Here is an 18,747-nt window from a genome sequence, read left to right as displayed (position 1 = left end):
TACTTGGATTAGAACAGAGAATGATCTTTTGGGATCTGAGCGCTTGTTGATGTGGGTGTTCCAGGGTCTGGCCCGTTCAGGGAGAAGAAGTGAAGCATGTCAACTCCCAATGTAGAGATTCTATCCAGAGCAGAGTGGCCTGGGCAGGGCAGGAGAGAGGAGTGTGAGGTGTCTGCCCCCAGAGCCCATCCCTGGGGAAGGGAGGAGGAAAAAAAGTGGGAATTCTCAGCCACAATGTCTCCCCAAGGGCACAGGTGGCCTCAGGCTGGGCAAGATCCCCGCTATCCACAAGCCTCTCTGATCTCCTTTTTAGGGCCTGGCTGTCTCAGGTCAGAGCATCTGCTCTGCAGCCCTGGGAAGAGAAGTCTGCTGTTTCTTTGTTCTGGGATTCATAAAAGTGTAAAAAAGGATCTCACCTAATGGGGCCCTTGCCGTGGTCAGGGATTATTTCACGAACAGGGGCTGTGTACGCACGTGAGCTGAGATAGTCTGGGGAGTAGGGGGGGAGTGGGCAGCGGGAGATGAAGAGAGAAGGAGGCCCGTGTAAGAATGATCAGGAAGGTCAAGGAGAGAGGTCCCCAACAGGATCAATGCTCAGGGGATGCTGATGAAATCTGAAGTTTCAGAGACGTGTCTGTCTCTGGGGGCTGGCCACTATGGCTGCTCTAGCTTGAGCTGAGCGTTATCTTCACTCCTTACCCTTAGCTTCTTCCTCAAGCCCAGAAGCAGTGTTGGACGCAAGGCTCCAAAGAGGACTGTTCAGAGCAGTTTGCCGGAGGGCAGGCAGAGCCGTGGTGGGTCTGACTGCTGCCTAGAGGAGGGGTACAGAGGAGAGATCCTGTCTGAGGCCACAGGCAAGTTGAGTGGGGGTCCTACCTGGAAACCAACAGTCATTTACTGAGCACCTGTTATGTGCCAGGCTCTGCAAAGGGCCTTGGATGCCCCAGAAGGAGAAAACAGAGACGAGTGGAATAAATAAAGATACGAGATGAAGCAAGATAGATGACTTCAGATTTCAAGGGATCCCGAGGGCTGAGTAAGAGAAATAAAAAAGGAGCAGACCAAATCTCAAGCCTCAGCACACAGTGGTGGAAATTCAGAACTTTAAAAAGAAAAGAAATCTAAAAGTGGATTCTCACTGCCAGACTTGAAGTAAGATAGTGAAGCAGCACCTTCAGGATCTACGAGAAAATGGTGTGGAACGTGGGACTTGCTCTGAGTTCTGTCAGTCAGGTTCAAAGAGAAGATCAAGTCCGGTTTGGATACATGAGGACTGCATTTACTCCCCTCCCATCAATATAAAAATAACTAGAGGTGATAATTCAAAAAACAAAGAGGCTGGAGGAAGAAGACAATGGAAAATAAAACAGCTGCAGCCCAACGGGAGGAAGGCAGCTGGAAGGATAGAGGGGTGGGCGTCAACCTGGGGGCTCAGGAGACTAAGCAATGGCCAAGTGGTGAGGACAGGGTTCCATTCCTTTTCCTGGGGTCAAATCCCAAGAGTAAGTCCTGTGGCTGAATAATATTTCCACCTTGTTATCAAGCTATAGACAAGGCCTGGAAAATTCAATGGATTGTATAGTCCATGGGGTCGCAAAGAGACGACACAACTGAGTGACTTTCACTTTCACTTTGGGGCTTCCCTGATAGCTCAGTTGATAAAGAATCCACCTGCAATGCAGGAGACCCTGGTTCTATTCCTGGGTCGGGAAGATCCCCTGGAGAAGGGAACGGTTACCCACTCCAATATTCTTGGGCTTCCCTTGTGGCTCAGCTTGTAAAGAATCCGCCCGCAATGTAGGAGACCCAAGTTCGCTCTCTGAGTTGGGAAGATCCCCTGGAGAAGGGCAAGGCTACCCACTCCAGTATTCTAGCCTGGAGAATTCCATGGACTGTATAATCCATAGGGTCACAAAGAGTCGGACACGACTGAATGACTTTCACTTCACTACCAACCTATAGTCAACATGCGGAGGTAACCACAGTTATTTAACAGAATAAAAATCTTCTAAATCCCTATACTAAATAGTGTAACACTGTGCACTCTGTAATATACATATTCTGTATTATATATAATACTATCGACTAAAAATAGATAAAATCAAATATAGTTTGATCAAACTAATATAAATTGGAAGGAGAAGAATATGTGCTCGTTCCCCCAGCCTCCACAGCAGATCGTTCATAAATAAACACACACATTAAAAAGAGGGACTGAGGGAATTTCCTGGTGGTCCAGTGGATAAGACTCCAAGTTTCCAGTGTAGGAGGCATGTGTTCAATAACTGGTGGGGGAACTAAGATTCCCACGCTGCCCAGAGAGGCCAAAAATAAATAAATAAATAAACCATCTTAAAAAAGAGAGAGACTGACACATATTGTATGACATAATAAGCAACCACGTGCGTACATGCTCAGTTATGTGACTCTTTGTGACCTTATGACTGTAGCCCGCCAGGTTCCTCTGTCCATGGGATTCTCCAAGCAAGAATAACTGGAGTGGGTTGCCATTTCTTCCTCCAGGGGATCTTCCCGACCCAGGGATTGAACCTGTGTCTCCTGCATTGCAGGTGGATTGTTTACCACAGAGCCACCTGGGAAGCCCAATAAGTGGCCACAAGATCAGCTAAATCAGAAACTGTTTCTTAGGGTTGACTGGATGGTGAACTAGTGGGTAGAGGTGGGGTAAGAAGGGAGGCTTTTTAGAATACTATGCAGCAATCAAAAACAATAGACTAGATCGATTTATCTTGACCTGGAAAACTCTCCATTATATAGCCTAGTATAAAGCAAGTTTTTAGAACAGCATTTCACTGTGTTCAATTAAACACCCAAACCGATAAGATGCAGTCCGTGTCCTCAAGGAACCCCACCTCTGCAGCCCCCTCTCCATTCCTCTGCTCTACCCCACCGGCTTCTGCTTCTGGAACATCTCCCTCGCTCAGAATTTTGCAAGATGCAGATCTCTTTCTATGCTAGGGGAGAGCTGTTTTATGTAAGTTTCAAGTCACAAATGCAAGTTCTTGACTACAAGTTGTAATTTCAAAGATGGACCTGGATGAAGCCGCCCAGGAGATGAAAGCTTCATGCACAAGTAACTGGCCAGGGGGAAATCAAGTGGGGAAGGGAAATCTGAGAAATACAGATGCCAAGGCTAAAAGGCATCTCACAGAGCTTCCATCCACGTTTCACATCCACAGATAAAGAACATACGTGGGGCGTGATGGAAGGTCACTGTATTGAATTAGTGCCCAGAAGAGGGGGAGATGGGCTTGTTACCAACCAGAGGCAGGAAAGAAGCCAAGAGATGCTAAAGCTGGAGCAGGGGACTGATGCCAGGGCCCTGCAGAGGAGCCCATAGGGAGATGGTGGGGGTGCAGTGTGTGGGGCTGGGGTCCACTTCAGGAGCTGCTCATGGAGCAGCTGGCTTGACTTTAGGGAAGACCAGGGGATATCAGACAGGATCACACTTCATTAGTGTCCACAGAAGTTGGAAAGAAGCAGCTTCGATGTGGGCAGGAGGGGACACGTTCGGGAGGGGCTGGGAGCATCCATTGCATGCCAGATGTGCGTGAGGTGCCCTACAGTAGTTCTGGCATTTCATCCTCACACAAGCCCTGCAAGGTAAACACGGTTGTCCCAGTCCATCGAGACAGTGACGGTTAGAAAACCTAAGTTGTGTAACTTGCCCCAAATCCCGCAGCCAGCAAATGGCAGAGCTGGAATCTGAAGCTGGGCTGCTTTGTTTCAAAGTCCCTGCTCAAGGAATCAGAGGGCATCAATCAATGTGTGGTCACTCATTGCTAGGAGGAGTGTCTTTCCCCAGCTGGGATAAACAAACCCTTCTCACTTCCTGAATACTATGTATGGACTCAGGTCCCCTGCCCAATCCATGAACACCCAGGCACAACGGCTGGGTCTGGGGGACTAGGATTCACTGACCCAGTAGGACCCTGAAAATTCCCACATTGGAGAACAGCAGTTGGGGTTCCCTTTCTCCCAGCCCCGAGCCCTGCATTGCTTCTGAGATGTCTGCCTTGACAGAGCCTGCTGTGTCAGCTGTGGGAGGAGGTGCACTGGGATGGAGCATGAACACAGAGTGGAGAAGAGAAGCTGGAAGCCTGGACCCTTGGTTTATGGTGCTCAGCTCCATACCTGCCCTCCTCCAACCATCAGGGCACCTCATTGCCCTTGCCCCCACCCCCAGATGCTATCGGCTCCCCGACATCTCCCCAGGCACCTCCGCCCTCACGGAGCCTCTGACTTCAGCAGGAGGCAGGCAGGCCCACGAGAGTATGTATGTCAGTTAGGGGTTGTCGTTGACACGTGGAGATCATTAACGAGGCTTATTTTTAAATTGTAATTGCAAAATGTAAATGCTCCCCAAACTGATGTGTAATTGCTACCCCCTCCACCCCAGCCCTTCCCCTCTGGTGCCAGCTTTGCAAGGAGAGAATTAGAAAATAAAAAGGGGGTGGATTATGTAAGCAAAATGATTTTAAAAAAAGAGAGCGAGAGAGCTAAGAATTTAAGTGAGACAGCTGGCGGCTCCCTGATTGCCACACTTCCAGCATTAGCTGCAAAAATTGTCCTTGCCGACTGCACCCACCCAAGCAACAGTGTCAACTGTATTGAGTCCCAGAACAGAACAGACTGGCGCTCCCTTGGCAAGATGGTTCAGTGGTCAGTGTGAGTGAGTGTGAGTGAGTGAGTGTGTGTGTGTGTGTGTGTGTGTCCTCTTCAATATACATGATATTTCTAATTACCCGCCTCTCTCCTTCTTCTCTTGAGGGATACAAGCTTTTGTGAGGAATCTGGCAATGATTACTGCCCCCCAAACAAAGACTGGATCCCAGGTGGAACTAGTAAAGAGTCTGCCTGCCAATGCAGGAGACTCGAGAGACGTGGATTTGATCCCTGGGTCAGGAAGATCCTCTGAAGAAGGAAATGGCAACCCCCTCCAGTATTCTTGCCTGAGAAATCCTATGGACAGGGGAGCCTGGTGGGCCACAGGCCATGGGATTGCAAAGAGTCTGACATGACTGAGTACTGAGCACATATTGGATCACAAAGACTGGGAAACTAGAAGATCATGGTGGCCCTAACCCATCAGGGAAACTTACAAACACCCCAGCAGGGTCCTGTGGATTTGGGATGGGGGGGTGGGGGTGGAGCCCATCTCACCATAACAGATCCAGCCCTTATCATGGCATACCGGAAAGAAAAAAGACTTGTTTTGGATAACTGGATTTCTAAACCCCTGCCTATACTGCTCCTTAGGTCTGTGAGATCATCAGGTTACTTAAGGGGACTTTAAGAACCCTATCTGATAAGAGGATTAAGTGAGATTCTCTGCTTTATACTCTCTAAGGAACTAGTCCTCATACTTCATCACACACATCTTGGATGCAGTTTCCTCTGGGTTCATCAGAAACACTGGGGGCAGGGTGCAGATTCTGTCTAAACCTAGACTCACAATTTGGGATCTCTGGTGTGAGGTCCAGGAACTGAGTTTTTCACAAACACCCCTGGAGACAAGGCTTGCTCCAGAGGGCTGGACAAGTATGACCGTCATGGGTGTGAGCAACAGCCCTTCTCTCCATAGCAACAAGAGTTTATTGTCCCTGGAATATGTAGAGGGAAATAGAGGTAGGCAGGGACCAGGCATAGCTCTCACCCCATCCTCCAGGAGCCAAGGAGAAACAGTACAGGGTTGTGTGCTCTGAGGTCATGTGCAGTGTCAGCTAACGTTATGGGCTGCTTCTCAAGGTTTTCAGAAGAAAAGACAATCCACCTGGAGGGCTTGCTAAGTATTAGTCACTCAGTTGTGTCTGATTCTTTGCGAGTCCATGGTCCGTAGCCCATCGGGCTCCTCCATCCATGGGATTCTCCAAGCAAGAATACTGGAGTGGGTAGCCATTCCCTTCTCCAGGGGATCTTCCCAACCCAGGGATCAAACCTGGGTGTCCTGCATTGCAGGCGAATTCTTTACCATCTGAGTCACCAGGGAAGCCTGGAGGGTTTAACCACGTGTTAAAGGATGGAGAACGGTTTCTTACTGTTTTGTGATCCCGGTGGCCTCTGGGATGGCCCTCAGGGCACTCAGTCCTCTCCTCACTTCCAGCTGGGCCAGCAACCCTTGCTGTTGACCAGAACCAGCGCACCTGTGAGAAAGAGCAGAGCAGAGCTCAGAAAGGAAGGCTAGAGGTGCAGGAATAAAGGGGGACCCCACTCTGTGCCCCCTCCTCCCAGGCTGGTGGTGAAGGGTACACTCTGTGTGCTCTGCAGACCTCCTACTACACAATCATTCAAGCCCCTCTCCTCGCTGCATGTTCAGACCCACCGAGCCGTGTTAGAGCCCAGCCCTTGTCTTGGCGGGAAATAGCCTGTGGTTGCCCATCTGGTCTCCTGGCACCAGACAGCCCCTCTGCCCCAAGTGTGGTCAGGTCACTGAGTGATTTGTGAAGCCTGGGGAAGCACAGCCGGCTTCTTGCTTTAAACTGTAGGGAAATCAGAGAAAGCGTGGCAGTTGACACCTGCTCAGATGTGTGGAGGTGTTTCAGATGCTTTCCCAGCGGACAGGCTTCATCTGGGGGTCTGAACACTGATGGGTGGGAGGAGGGCACTGGTGGGCAGCAGGAAGGAAGAATCAGGAGGGCAAAGGACCCAAAGCAGTGAAGAACAGCCTTGACCTAAAGGGGGCTTCAGCTGCCTGACGTATTTATTATTAGATTTGTTTGTGTTCAGTCACTCAGTCGTGTCCAACTCTTTGTGACCCCATGGACTGACTTCCCTGTCCTTCAACATTTCCCAGAGTTTGCTCAAACTCATGTTCATTGAGTCGATGATGCCATCCAATCATCTCATCCTGTGCTGCCCCCTTCTCCTCCTGCCCTCAATCTTTCCAAGCATCAGGGTCTTTTCCATGTGACCCTACGGACTGTAGCCCACCAGGCTTCTCTGTCCATTGAATTCTCCAGGCAAGAATTCTCAAGGCAATTCTCCTGCATTGTAGAAGGACTCTTTACCATCTGAGCCACCAGGGAAGACCATAATTAGATTCAGTTCAGTTCAGTCGCTCAGTCATGTCCAACTCTTTGTGACCCCATGGACTGCAGCATGCCAGGCCTCCCTGTCCATTGCCAACTGCTAGAGTTTGCTCAAACTCATGTCCATTGAGTCGGTGATGCCATCCAATCATCTCATCCTCTGTCATCCCCTTCTCCCTCTGCCTCCAATCTTTCCCAGCATCAGGGTCTTTTCCAATGAGTCAGTTCTTCGCATCAGGTGGCCAAAGTATTGGAGCTTCAGCTTCAGCATCAGTCCTTCCAATGAATATTCAGGACTGATTTCCTTTAGGATTGACTGGTTGGATCTCCTTGCTCTCCAAGGGACTCTCAAGAGTCTTCTCCAACACCACAGTTCAAAATCATCAATTTTTCAGTTCTCAGCTTTCTTTACAGTCCAACTCACATCCATACATGGCTACTGGAAAAACCATAGCTTTGACTAGATGGACCTTTGTCAGCAAAGTAATGTCTCTGCTTTTTAATATGCTGTCTAGATTGGTCATAGTTTTTCTTCCAAGGAGCAAGGGTCTTTTGATTTCATGTCTGCAGTCACCATCTGCAGTGATTTTGGAGCCCAAGAAGATAAAGTCTCTCACTGTTTCCACTGTTTCCCCATCTATTTGCCATGAAGTGATGTGACCAGATGCCATGATCTTAGTTTTTTGAATGCTCAGTTTTAAGCCAGCTTTTCCACTCTCCTTTTTCACTTTCATCAAGAAGCTCTTCAGTTCCTCTTCACTTTCTGCCATAAGGGTGCTGTCATCTGCATATCTGAGGTTATTGATATTTCTCTCGGCAATCTTGATTCCAGCTTGTGCTTCATTCATCCAGCCTGGCATTTCGCATGATGTACTCTGCATATAAGTTAAATAAGCAGAGTGACAATATACAGCCTTGACATACTCCTTTCCCAATTTGGAACCAGTCTGTTGTTCCATGTCCGGTTCTAACTGCGGTTTTTTGACCTACATATAGATTTCTCAGGAGGCAGGTAAAATGGTCTGGTATTCTCATCTCTTTAAGAATTTTCCAGTTTGTTGTGATCTACTCAGTCAAAAACTTTGGCATAGTCAATAAAGCAGAAGTAAATATTTGTCTTGAACTCTCTTGCTTTTTCTGTGATACAACGGATGTTGGCAAATTGATCTCTGGTTCCTCTGCCTTTTCTAAACAATTAGATTAAAATGGGTTAATTTTGTTTCTCAACATTTGAAATGGACCAAAATGTTCAAAAATGAGTTTGGTGGTCAGCATTGGTATAAGGCCTGGCCTGACACTTCCCAAACACATTAATTTCTCCTTGTGGATCGAGTTGCTAATTTGACTACAATTGAGGCTGTGCTTGGGGCAAGGATGACAGGGGGTCGTGGGATGTGGGTGTTTGAGAGGCTGGGCTGCTATACTTGAGCTTTGTTTTCAGGGCAGCCTCAGGGACCACCTCCAGCCAAGAGTCCCAGCCCTGCAACCAGAGGTAAGTGTGTCTTTAGCATTGATAATTCCTTCCTAGTTAACACCATCTTAGTCTCCCTGTAAAAACACATTTGCACCTTAGTAAAGAATGTAATTAACTAGTGACAGGACAACAGGAGGAGCTAAAAAGTGGCTGGGCTGGGAGCTGCCCTGGGAAATGGAAATTCAGACATCCGCCTGAACAAGACTTCGCTCCTGGGAGAGGTAGGGGTGTGTGTGTGTGTGTGTGTGTGTGTGTAGGGGTGTGTGTGTGTGTGTGTGTGTAGGGGTGTGTGTGTGTATGTAGGGGTGTGTGTGTGTAGGGGTGTGTGTGTGTGTGTAGGGGTGTGTGTGTGTGTAGGGGTGTGTGTGTGTAGGGGTGTGTGTGTGTGTGTAGGGGTGTGTGTGTGTGTAGGGGTGTGTGTGTGTAGGGGTGTGTGTGTGTGTGTGTAGGTGTGTGTGTGTGTGTGTGTAGGTGTGTGTGTGTGTGTGTAGGGGTGTGTGTGTGGGGGGGGGGGTGTGTGTGTGTGTGTAGGGGTGTGTGTGTGTGTAGGGGTGTGTGTGTGTGTGTAGGGGTGTGTGTGTGTGTGTGTGTGTGTGTGTGTGTGTGTTTGGCCTGCTGCACTGCTGGGAGGTGACGATGGCAGAAGCGCAGCATCCTGGATCCTGAAGGGTGCATGAATTCCCAGCTGCAGGCCCAGGGAAGCAGGGGAGCTGGGAGATGGGCTCCAAGAACAGGCAGCGCGGTTAATGAATTTCCATGAGCAAAATCTGGGCTGAAACAACCCCCTTCCCCACACTGGACTCAGATTTCTCCGGAGAAGAGATGGCAGATATGAGACATTCAAAGCGGCAGGAGGCTCAGGCCCCCTGGCCACTGCCCAGAGAGGATGCCCTGAGCACCAAGGTACTCCTACCCCAGGCCACTTCTCCTCCACTGGTCTTGACTGTGACTTCTGTGAGTGACTCCCAGTTTTCTGTCCCCAACTTCAGGCAACAAACCTTCAGGAAGAAGGGGAACAAGCCCACATCTTCCCTCCCTAAGCCCCACCTCATGTCCTCCTCCTCTCACTTCCTCACTTCCCATCCCTTTCCAGTCCAGGCGGAAGATGATCTCCAGCATTTCTGTTAGGGGAAGAACACTGATTGAAACCGCCCACCCTGGCCAGGCACCATAGTAACTATTTGCATGAGTTGTTTTATCCAGGAACACGGAACTAATAAGCCTCCACCAACCGGAAGAGCTCAGGAAAGGTCAAAATGAGATACCATATGTCTGACCACCTCCCAGAATCCTCTCTGGCATTCATCCTCCCAGAATCCTCTCTGGCATTCATCTTGGCTGAACAAGGTGTGCACCACCAGGAAGGACTCTTGAGTTAGAATGATTGGCTAAAGACAACCCAGAAATTAATCCCATCACCATAAAACCCAAGACTGCAAGCCATGTGACAGAGCTGTTCTCCTGGGTTCCCTTACCCTACTGCTCTCTGCCCGGGTGCCCCTTCCCAATAAAATCTCTTGCTTTGTCAGCACATGTGTCTCCTCAGACAATTCATTTCCAGCCCAGTTTCGGGCCCTGGAAGGGGTCCCCCTTCCTACAACATTTCCACTCTCAGGGACATTCCTAGAAAGGGCCCTCCTTCCTGGTCATGTGGGCCAAGTCCTTCCAACTTGTGAGCCACCTCCAGGCTACGCTTCCCAGGCAGCCAGTTGCATCCTGCATCCATCCAGACCCACGCCCGGGATGGGTGCACAGCTGTCTCCTCCCACTCCAGAATCCTCAGTGACTCCTCCCTCCTCACAGGCACCTACTTTGTTGCCTGTGCTTGTTGCCTGTGCCTGCCTGTTGCCAGGTGTTCAGTCTCGCTGCAAACCACTCTGCCTTCTGGGCTCAGCTTCTACCCTTTACCTGTAGACCTCCATCCACTCACAACACCTTCCATTCCCCAGTCTGTCCCACAACCTCCCACTGTTCTGCCCCAGTTCTACATTTCTACCTGAAAAGACCCTCACCATTCTTCAGTGTTCAGCGTGGACATTCTGGCTTTTTCCTCTACAGCCAGCCGCCGTTGTATCTCCCTATGTGTTTCCTAGGAACACACTGCTTGTCGTCTTCTGAAAGCTCTCACCACATTCTGTACCATGGTCTAATTATTGTACATGTCTTTCATCCCTTTCCAAACTGGAGGCTCCTCATAGGCAGAGACCCCGTCTTACATCCACGTAATTGTTCAGTTTACAAAGTACTTTGATATGAAATATCTTCTTTAACTTTAAACAATCTTTAAAGGGCAATATGTCAATATAATGGCTTCCCAGGAGGGGCAGTGGTAAAGAATCCACCTGCCAATGCAGGAACTCACATTACATCCCTTGGTTGGGAAGATCCCCTGTAGAAAGAAATGTTAACCCACTCCAGTATTTCTTGCCTGGAAAATCCCATGGACAGATGAGCCTGGCGGGTTCTAGTCCATGGGCTTGCAAAGAGTCAGACACAACTGAGCGACTGAGCATGCATGCATTTCAATATAGTAACAATTTTTATTACCTTTACAAAATAATATATGTTTTTTGCACAAAATAGATAAAGAAGACAGAGAAATTTTTTTTTTTTTTTTTTTTTTGGTGGTGTGTCACAGCTTGTGGGGTCTAGTTACCCAGCCAGGGATTGTACCTGGCCTCTGGCTGGCAGTGAAAGTACTAACCCCTAACCTCTGGAGCTCCAGGGAAATCCCAGAAATTTTAAAGTGAGTTGTGATCCTATCATACAAAAATAATCACAGTTAATATGAAGGGTAAAACCCTTCTTTCTTCAAAACAGCATCATACTATACATACTGTTTGTTCTGGAAGCAGTTGTTTATATTTAACAGCATACCATAAATACCTTTGCATACGATCTTAGTGACTACTCTTGTCTGGAAAACCCCGTGGAAGGAGGAGCCTGGTGGGCTGCAGTCCATGGGGTCACCAAGAGTCGGACACAACTGAAGCGACTTAGCAGCAGCAGCAGCAGCAGCATACATATATCCGGGAGAAGGTGGCAACCCACTGCAGTACTCTTGCCTGGAAAATCCCATGGGCGGGGGAGCCTGGTAGGCTGCAGTCCATGGGGTCGGGAAGAGTCAGAAACAACTGGGCAACTTCACTTTCACTTTAGTGACTATGTGGTGTTCCATTTAGAGATGTACTACAATTATCCAACCAATTGTCTATTATTTCTAGCTTTTGCTACTATAAACAAATAATGCCCATTCCTTTTTTTTTAATAATGTAGACCATTTTTTAAAGCCTCCACTAAATTTTACAATATTGTTCCTGTTTTATGTTTTGTTTTTTTTTTTTACCAGAAAGCATGTGGGATCTCAGCTCTGCAACCCAGGGATCGAACTCACAACCCCTACATTGGAAGGCAATGTCTCAACCACTGAACTGCCAGGGAAGTCCCATAAGGCCCATTCTTATAGCTGAGTTTTGCTCCAGACTTGATTATTGTCTTAGGAGAAGTTTATAGATGTGGAGTTGCCAGATCTAAAAGCATATTCATTTGAAAGAATATCAACTAATGACTTGCAGAAGGTCATACGTATTTACATCACATCTGCAATTTATGCAAAATATCTTTTTGCCTGTTAGGTAGTTGATCTCATCGTATCAAGGTAGATATCGAGGCTGAGGAAAGTCGAACATCAGACTTGCCTAAGAAGACAAGCCGGCAAACAGCATGTCTTCTGGCTCCGGATATTTCGCTCTTCCAACCTCCCCACCTCTCTTTGTTCTTGTGTTTCTTACCAGCACAGAGGGAAAGCCTGCAGTGTAAATGCTACGTAAACGCTGGGCTTCCTGAAGGACGAGGCAAGGTGATGCGTCCTGAGTAGTGGGGTGGGCCATTCCTGGGGGCTCAGCTCATGTCAGCTTCCCCTGCCTCGTGTCCCAGGGGTCTGAGACCTATTTTGGCAGAGGACAGCTCTGGTCTTAGGTAGACTTTTAACTATTCCTTCCTCCCTTCTTCTGGCCAGATGCAAACTGCTTCAATGTAGACTCCATGTATTGAGAAGTTACCATGTGTTAGGGCCTGAGCATGCAAAGATGAAGCGCACACACCCCGAAGCTCTCCATATCTCAGAGGGCATAACTTGTCGAGCGTGGATGCTGCTGCTGCTGGCTGTTGGTCCCACTGCCCTTCCTCGGCCAAAGCCCTCATTGCCAGGGGCAGAGGACAGGGCCCGAGTCAGGCTTGCAGAAGGAGGCTGACCTGCCTGCCCAGTGTGTCCGGCAGCCCCTCCTTCTAATTGCAATCCTTTCTGGCCCTGAGGAGCCAGCGCTCCCTCTCTGCATCTCGCTGCAGTGCTTGCTTCTCTGTCTGTTCCAGCTGTACCTCTGTCCCTGCCCTCACCCCTAACACAGCACAGAGGGGAATCACACCAGTTTAGGAAAAAGACGCCAACCCTGCCCCACTCGGGACTAATAAGTACACAGCCGAGAGGGGAAGGATGGTCCCAAGTGATGCCCATGTGTTCTACGCAGGGCACCGCTTCAGGGCTACAATACACACAGATTTCCCCTTTCCCAGAACTGACAACTGCCTGGTTCCCACCAGCCTGGGGAAAGCTTCAAGGCAGAAAGAGAGCCTGTCATCTTTCTCTGTCACTGCCCTCTCTTCCTCTGAGCATAACAGGGCAACTCACAGGGCAGAAGGGCCCGAGGAGAGTGAAAGACAGTCTGGGCCGGGGGCAAGGCCACCTCTCCCATGCTCATGCCCACCTTGCCCCGAGGAGGGTCCTGCGTGTGCCTTTTTAGATCTTTCCAGAGAAAACTCAGTCCCCTTTGTCACCATACAAAGTCCTTCTCCTCTAGAGGCTTGTAGGCAGTCTGTAATACCGCTGCCCTGACCCCGGGGCTGGGCCGGGGTCCAATTAACAGGCAGCTGGATGAGCACGGAGGTGGACAGAGAGACAGACAGAGAGACAGATGGGGAGACATGGGCCCATGTGACCCAATGGCCCAGATGCTTAAGGGACAGGAGGAACCAGGACCTTCAGCTTGAAGAAAAAGCCCCTCTTGTCCCCACAAGATCCCCAAGGAAAGCAGTGGCCCTGCCCCTGATTTTAGCTCTGGTCAGGCCCCTCCCTGCCTCCCTGAGGCATTTAACCAGGGCGCCCTCTGACCTCTGATGGGTGGCAGGCTTCCCTGGAGAACACCTTTGCCTGTTCAGCGAGTCTGATTTACACTTTTCAGATGAACAGGGCAGTGCTGAGGACTGAGCCTCTGGAATTCTGGCCAGACACCCAAACCAGAGGCCTGCTCCCTGTCCACTTTAGGGAGCTGCCCTCCCTGGTATCTGTCCCACAAGCAGAAACACTGGAGTCTTTGTCCTCACTGGCCCAAGAGCCTTGAGAGAATCCATTCTGTCTGGAGACCCTCCAGGGCCTGTTTTTGTATAGTGCAGCCATTAGATTTGCCTACTAGGACCCTCGGGCATTTCCCCAAAGATACAGGTTCCTCTCACCTCCCTGCTGGGGTGGCTGGTTCCAGCTCTGCCAGGAGCTTGCTCTGTGAGGCAGCACAAAACCCTCCACCTCTGAATTCCAGTCCATTCTTCATCACTGCTGTCTGCATATAAGAGGTGTGTCCCGTTCTCACATGACCCTATTCTCTGACTGCCCTTGAGCAGCTATCGAACTCAAACATCCCAGCAAAAGACTCAGAGTTCACCAGAGCTGTGAGGACCATCTCAAACAGACTGGATTCCAATCCTCTAGGAAGAGAGGGCCTCCTTGAAGGCTAAAATAGTTTACAGGCTTGTTTATACTGCTTCTCCCTCACTCAGAAAGTCTGCAATGTCTTGCCAAGGTCTATGAAGACAAAATTCAAATTTCATAGCCTCTTTTCTTGTCTTTCATCATCAACCCCAACCTACTTATCTTACTTAATCCCTTGGTTTTTCAAGCCTGAGCCTTTACTCCAGCCATACCAGCCTGCCCTATCTCACAACTGAGCACACGCCATGTCTGGGCCCTCTTCCCCTCTTTCTCAGCCCACCAGGGACGCCTGGAGGGCCTGGTGGCTCTCCTTCCTTTGTGATACCCAGATCCTAGCCAACCCTCAAGTCTTACCTTTCTCTGAATTTCTGCAGCTGAGTGAAGTCAAATTCTTGCTCCTCCATCCTATGACTGGCCCTGAATCTTACTTTATTTGGGTCTTTATTTTGCGAACTTCTGCTTTCCATGTTTGTCTAAATCTCAGTGGCATGCATCATAGATGTTTGAGGACAAGACTGGTGTCTTTGGGACTTGCCTGGTGGTCCAGTGGTTATGACTCTGAGCTCCAGGGGGCCCAGGTTCAGTCCCTGGTCAGGGAACTAGATCTCACATGCTGCAACAAAGACTGAAGATCCTGAGTGCCACAACTAAGACCCAGTGCAGTTAAAGAAATGAATATTTTAAAAAGAGAGAGAGAGGCTAGAGTCTTCCATCTCTCCCTTGTCTCCCATGTGTAACTAGGTTAGTGGTATACCTATGCAGATTATCGGCAGGATCATTCTTATCATAGGAGGGGCAGCCACTACTGGAAAATGCTAAGTCAGATCAGTGCTCAACCAGTTCAGCTAGACTTTGCCTGTTGAGTCATTATTACTCATTGTCAAAGGCATCACGATTCTCTATGCCTCAGTGTGTCTCTGAATTGAAAGATCTGAAGAAAACAGTGGGTTGTTTCACATGCTCCTTACACATGCCTCTTAATAAGTCGGGGTGGGAGACACGGTACAGTGGGGAAACTGGATTCACGTCCTAGATCCCCCTTTTCCTAGTTGTATGTGGTATGCTCAGTCACTTCAGTTGTGTCCAGCTCTTCGCAAAGCTTTGGACCACAGCTTTTCAGGCTCCTCTGTCCATGGCATTTTCCCAGTAAGAATATCGGAGTGGGTTGCTGTTTCCTCTTCCAGGGGATCTTCCTGACCCAGGGATCGAATTCACGTCTCCTGCATTGCAGGTGGCCTCTTTACCCCTGAGCCACTGGGGAAGCCCCCTTCCTAGCTCTGTGATCACCAAACTCAACAACAAGGTGTTTACTGGGACAGAACTGAGTGGCTTTACATCAGACATAAGATGTGCTCAGTGGATAATAAAGGACTCAGCGTTGACATAGACAAAGCCCGTAATAAATGGTGACTATCGTTGTTAAGAAAATGACAGTACAGTGGTTTGTTTAGATCTTGTTTGGCAAAATCATACTCATCCTTCAAGATTCAGCTCTGTGAAGTTATCTCTCAATGCTCCTCTACCCTCCACAAGGCAAGTCACACTCTCCTTCCCGCTCCCCTGATAACTGGAACTGTTTCTCCTGTAAGACAAAGCCCCAAGTTCTTAGCTATGAACTCCAGGCTGAATCCCACCTGATTGTTATTATGTGTCACTAGAGGGGTCCTTCTCATTCAGCTCTGAGCTGAACAAGGACATCCTCACCTTTTATGTTTCCAGCTCCTACCATCAGGCTCAATGTGTGTTTGTTAAATGAGGGGATGAACAGATGAGCAGGAGGGCCAAGAGCAGTCAAGAGACCCAGGCAGAATTTGCCCAGACACAAAGGTGAACCTGGTGATAGGAAATCCAGCGTGGAAAGCAAGTATCCATTTATTTTATTTTTTTAAGATTTTTTTTGGGGGTGGGATATGGACTATTTTAAAATTTTATTTTTACATTTTAATTGGAGGGTAGTTGCTTTACAATATTGTGTTGGTTTCTGCAGTAGAAAACTATAATTGAAAGGGGCTTTCCTGGTGGCTCAGCATGTAATAATAGAAAGAGACACACGTGCCCCAGTGTTCACTGCAGCACTATTTACAATAGCTAGGACATGGAAGCAACCTAGATGTCCATCGACAGATGAATGGATACAGAAACTGTGGTACATGTGTACAATGGAATATTACTCAGCTATAAAAAAGAAGGCATTTGAGTCAGGAGGTGGATGAACCTAGAGCCTATGGTACAGAGTGAAGTAAGTCAGAAATAGAAAGACAAATATTGCATATTAATGCATGTGTATGGAATCTGGAAAGATGGTGCTGATGCAGACCATTTTTAGTCTTCATTGAACTTGTTACAACATTGCTTCTATTTCATGTTTTGGTTTTTTGGCCATGAGACATGTGGGATCTTGGTTTCCTGACCAAGGATTGAACCCATACCCCCTGCATTGGAAGGCAAAGTCTTAACCACTAGGCCACCAGGGAAGTCCCTAGCAATTGGCCCTTTAAACTCACCTAAGATCAGCCTCAAATTTAAAGAAGTTGCTCGACTTTTCCAGCAGGATTAACCTTCTTGAGGAAGCCAGCAGCTCCATCACAAGCCCTTTGACCTTCTCTGCAAACCCTTCCTGTCTGCAGCCTCCTTTCCCTCAGCTGGGCTCTATCCTTCTCCTGCTGTTCCCCACCATTCCTCTCCCCAGTGGTCAGATCTCCAGTCTTGAAGCCCCTGCTCCATCACCCCCCTCCCTCAGCTGCGGAATGACCCTGGGTTCTAGGACCGCCTTCCCAGTCCAGAAATGGGAGATGGTCAGTGAGTCCCGATACAAGCTAATCATTGTCTTTTGCCCCCAGGCAAAGCAAGCTGCATTTTCCTCCTCTCCATCACCTCTGCCACCAGGCTCAGCAACAGCTTCCTAATCAGTTTCCCTGAGGCCTACCCCCTTCTCCCCATTTGAATGCAGATTTCCAAAGAATAGCAAGGAGAGATAAGAAAGACTTCCTCAGTGATGGATGCAAGGAAATAGAGGGAACCAATAGACTGGGAAAGACTAGAGATCTCTTCAAGAAAATTAGATGTACAAAGGGAATATTGCATGCAAAGATGGGCACAATAAAGGACAGAAATGGTACGGATCTAACAGAAGCATAAGATATTAAGACAAGGTGGCAAGAATACACAGAAGAGCTATGCAAAAAAGATCTTCATGACCCAGATAACCACAATGGTGTGATCACTCACCTAGAGCCAGACATCCTGGAATGTGAAGTCAAGTGGGCCTTAGGAAGCATCTCTATGAACAAAGCTAGTGGAGGTGATGGAATTCCAGTTGAACTATTTTAAATCCTAAATGATGATGCTGTGAAAGTGCTGCACTCAATATGCCAACAAATTTGGAAAACTCAGCAGTGGCCACAGGACTGGAAAAGATCCGTTTTCATTCCAATACTAAAGATGGGCAATCCCAAAGAATGTTCAAACTACTGCACAATTGCACTCATCGCACACGCTAGCAAAGTAATGCTCAAAATTCTCCAAACCAGGTTTCACCAGTATGTGAACCATGAACTTCCAGATGCTCAAGCTGGATTTAGAAAAGGCAGAGGAACCAGAGATCAAATTGCCAACATCCGTTGGATCATCGAAAAAGCAAGAGAATTCCAGAAAAACATCAACTTCTGCTTTATTGATTATCCCAAAGCCTTTGTGAAGATCACAACAAACTGGAAAATTCTTAAGAGATGGGAATATCAGATCACCTTACCTGCCTCCTGAGAAATCTGTATGCAGGTGAAGAAGCAATAGTTAGAACCGAACATGGAACAATGGACTGGTTCTAAATTGGGAAAGGAGAACATCAGGGCTGTATATTGTCACCCTGCTTATTTAACTTATATGCAGAGTACATCAGGTGAAATGCTGGACTGGATGAAGCACAAGCTGGAATCAAGATGGCCAGGAGAAATATAAATAACCTCAGATATGCAGATGACACCACCTTAATGGCAGAAAATGAAGAGGAACTAAAGCGCCTCTTGATAAGTGAAAGAGAAGAGTGAAAAAGCTGGCTTAAAACTCAACATTCAAAAAATGAAGATCATGGCGTCACTTCATGGCAAATAGGGAAACAATGGAAATGTTAGGGGAAGCACACTGATTGAAACCGCCCACCCTGGCCAGGCACCGTAGTAACCATTTGCATGAGTTGTTTTATGACAGGAGATCCTGATAAGGAATATGGAACTAAAAAGCCACCACCAACCGGAAGATTTCGGGAAAGGTCGAAAGGAGACACTGCGTGTCCATCCACTTCCCAGAATCCCTCTCGCTAGCATCCATCTTGGCTGAGCGATGTGTGCGCCACCAGGAAGGACTCTGAATTAGAATGATTGGCCAAAGACCACCCAGAAACTAATCCCATCACCATAAAACCCGAGACTGTGAGCCACGAAGAAGAGCAGTTCTCCTGGGTTCCC

The 18,747-nt window shown here is 48.2% G+C and overlaps 1 protein-coding gene across 3 annotated transcripts in view; it reads right to left on the bottom strand.

Annotated features, from left to right (window-relative positions):
- The window catches only part of PKNOX2 (PBX/knotted 1 homeobox 2), a 293,398-nt gene that overhangs the window by 95,921 nt on the left and 178,730 nt on the right, over positions 1–18,747 (bottom strand). For all 3 annotated transcript variants that reach the window (XM_052662551.1, XM_052662552.1, XM_052662553.1), the window contains exon 3: positions 6,060–6,164. The gene's annotated coding sequence lies outside the window, so the exon portion shown is untranslated. The remainder of the gene's footprint in view (positions 1–6,059; positions 6,165–18,747) is intronic.

Source organism: Budorcas taxicolor, chromosome 25 (genome assembly GCF_023091745.1).
Source record: "Budorcas taxicolor isolate Tak-1 chromosome 25, Takin1.1, whole genome shotgun sequence".
Classification (NCBI taxonomy): Eukaryota; Metazoa; Chordata; class Mammalia; order Artiodactyla; family Bovidae; genus Budorcas; species Budorcas taxicolor.
The sequence above is the reverse complement of the archived record's forward strand: the minus strand, read 5'-3'. Positions and strand labels throughout refer to the sequence as shown.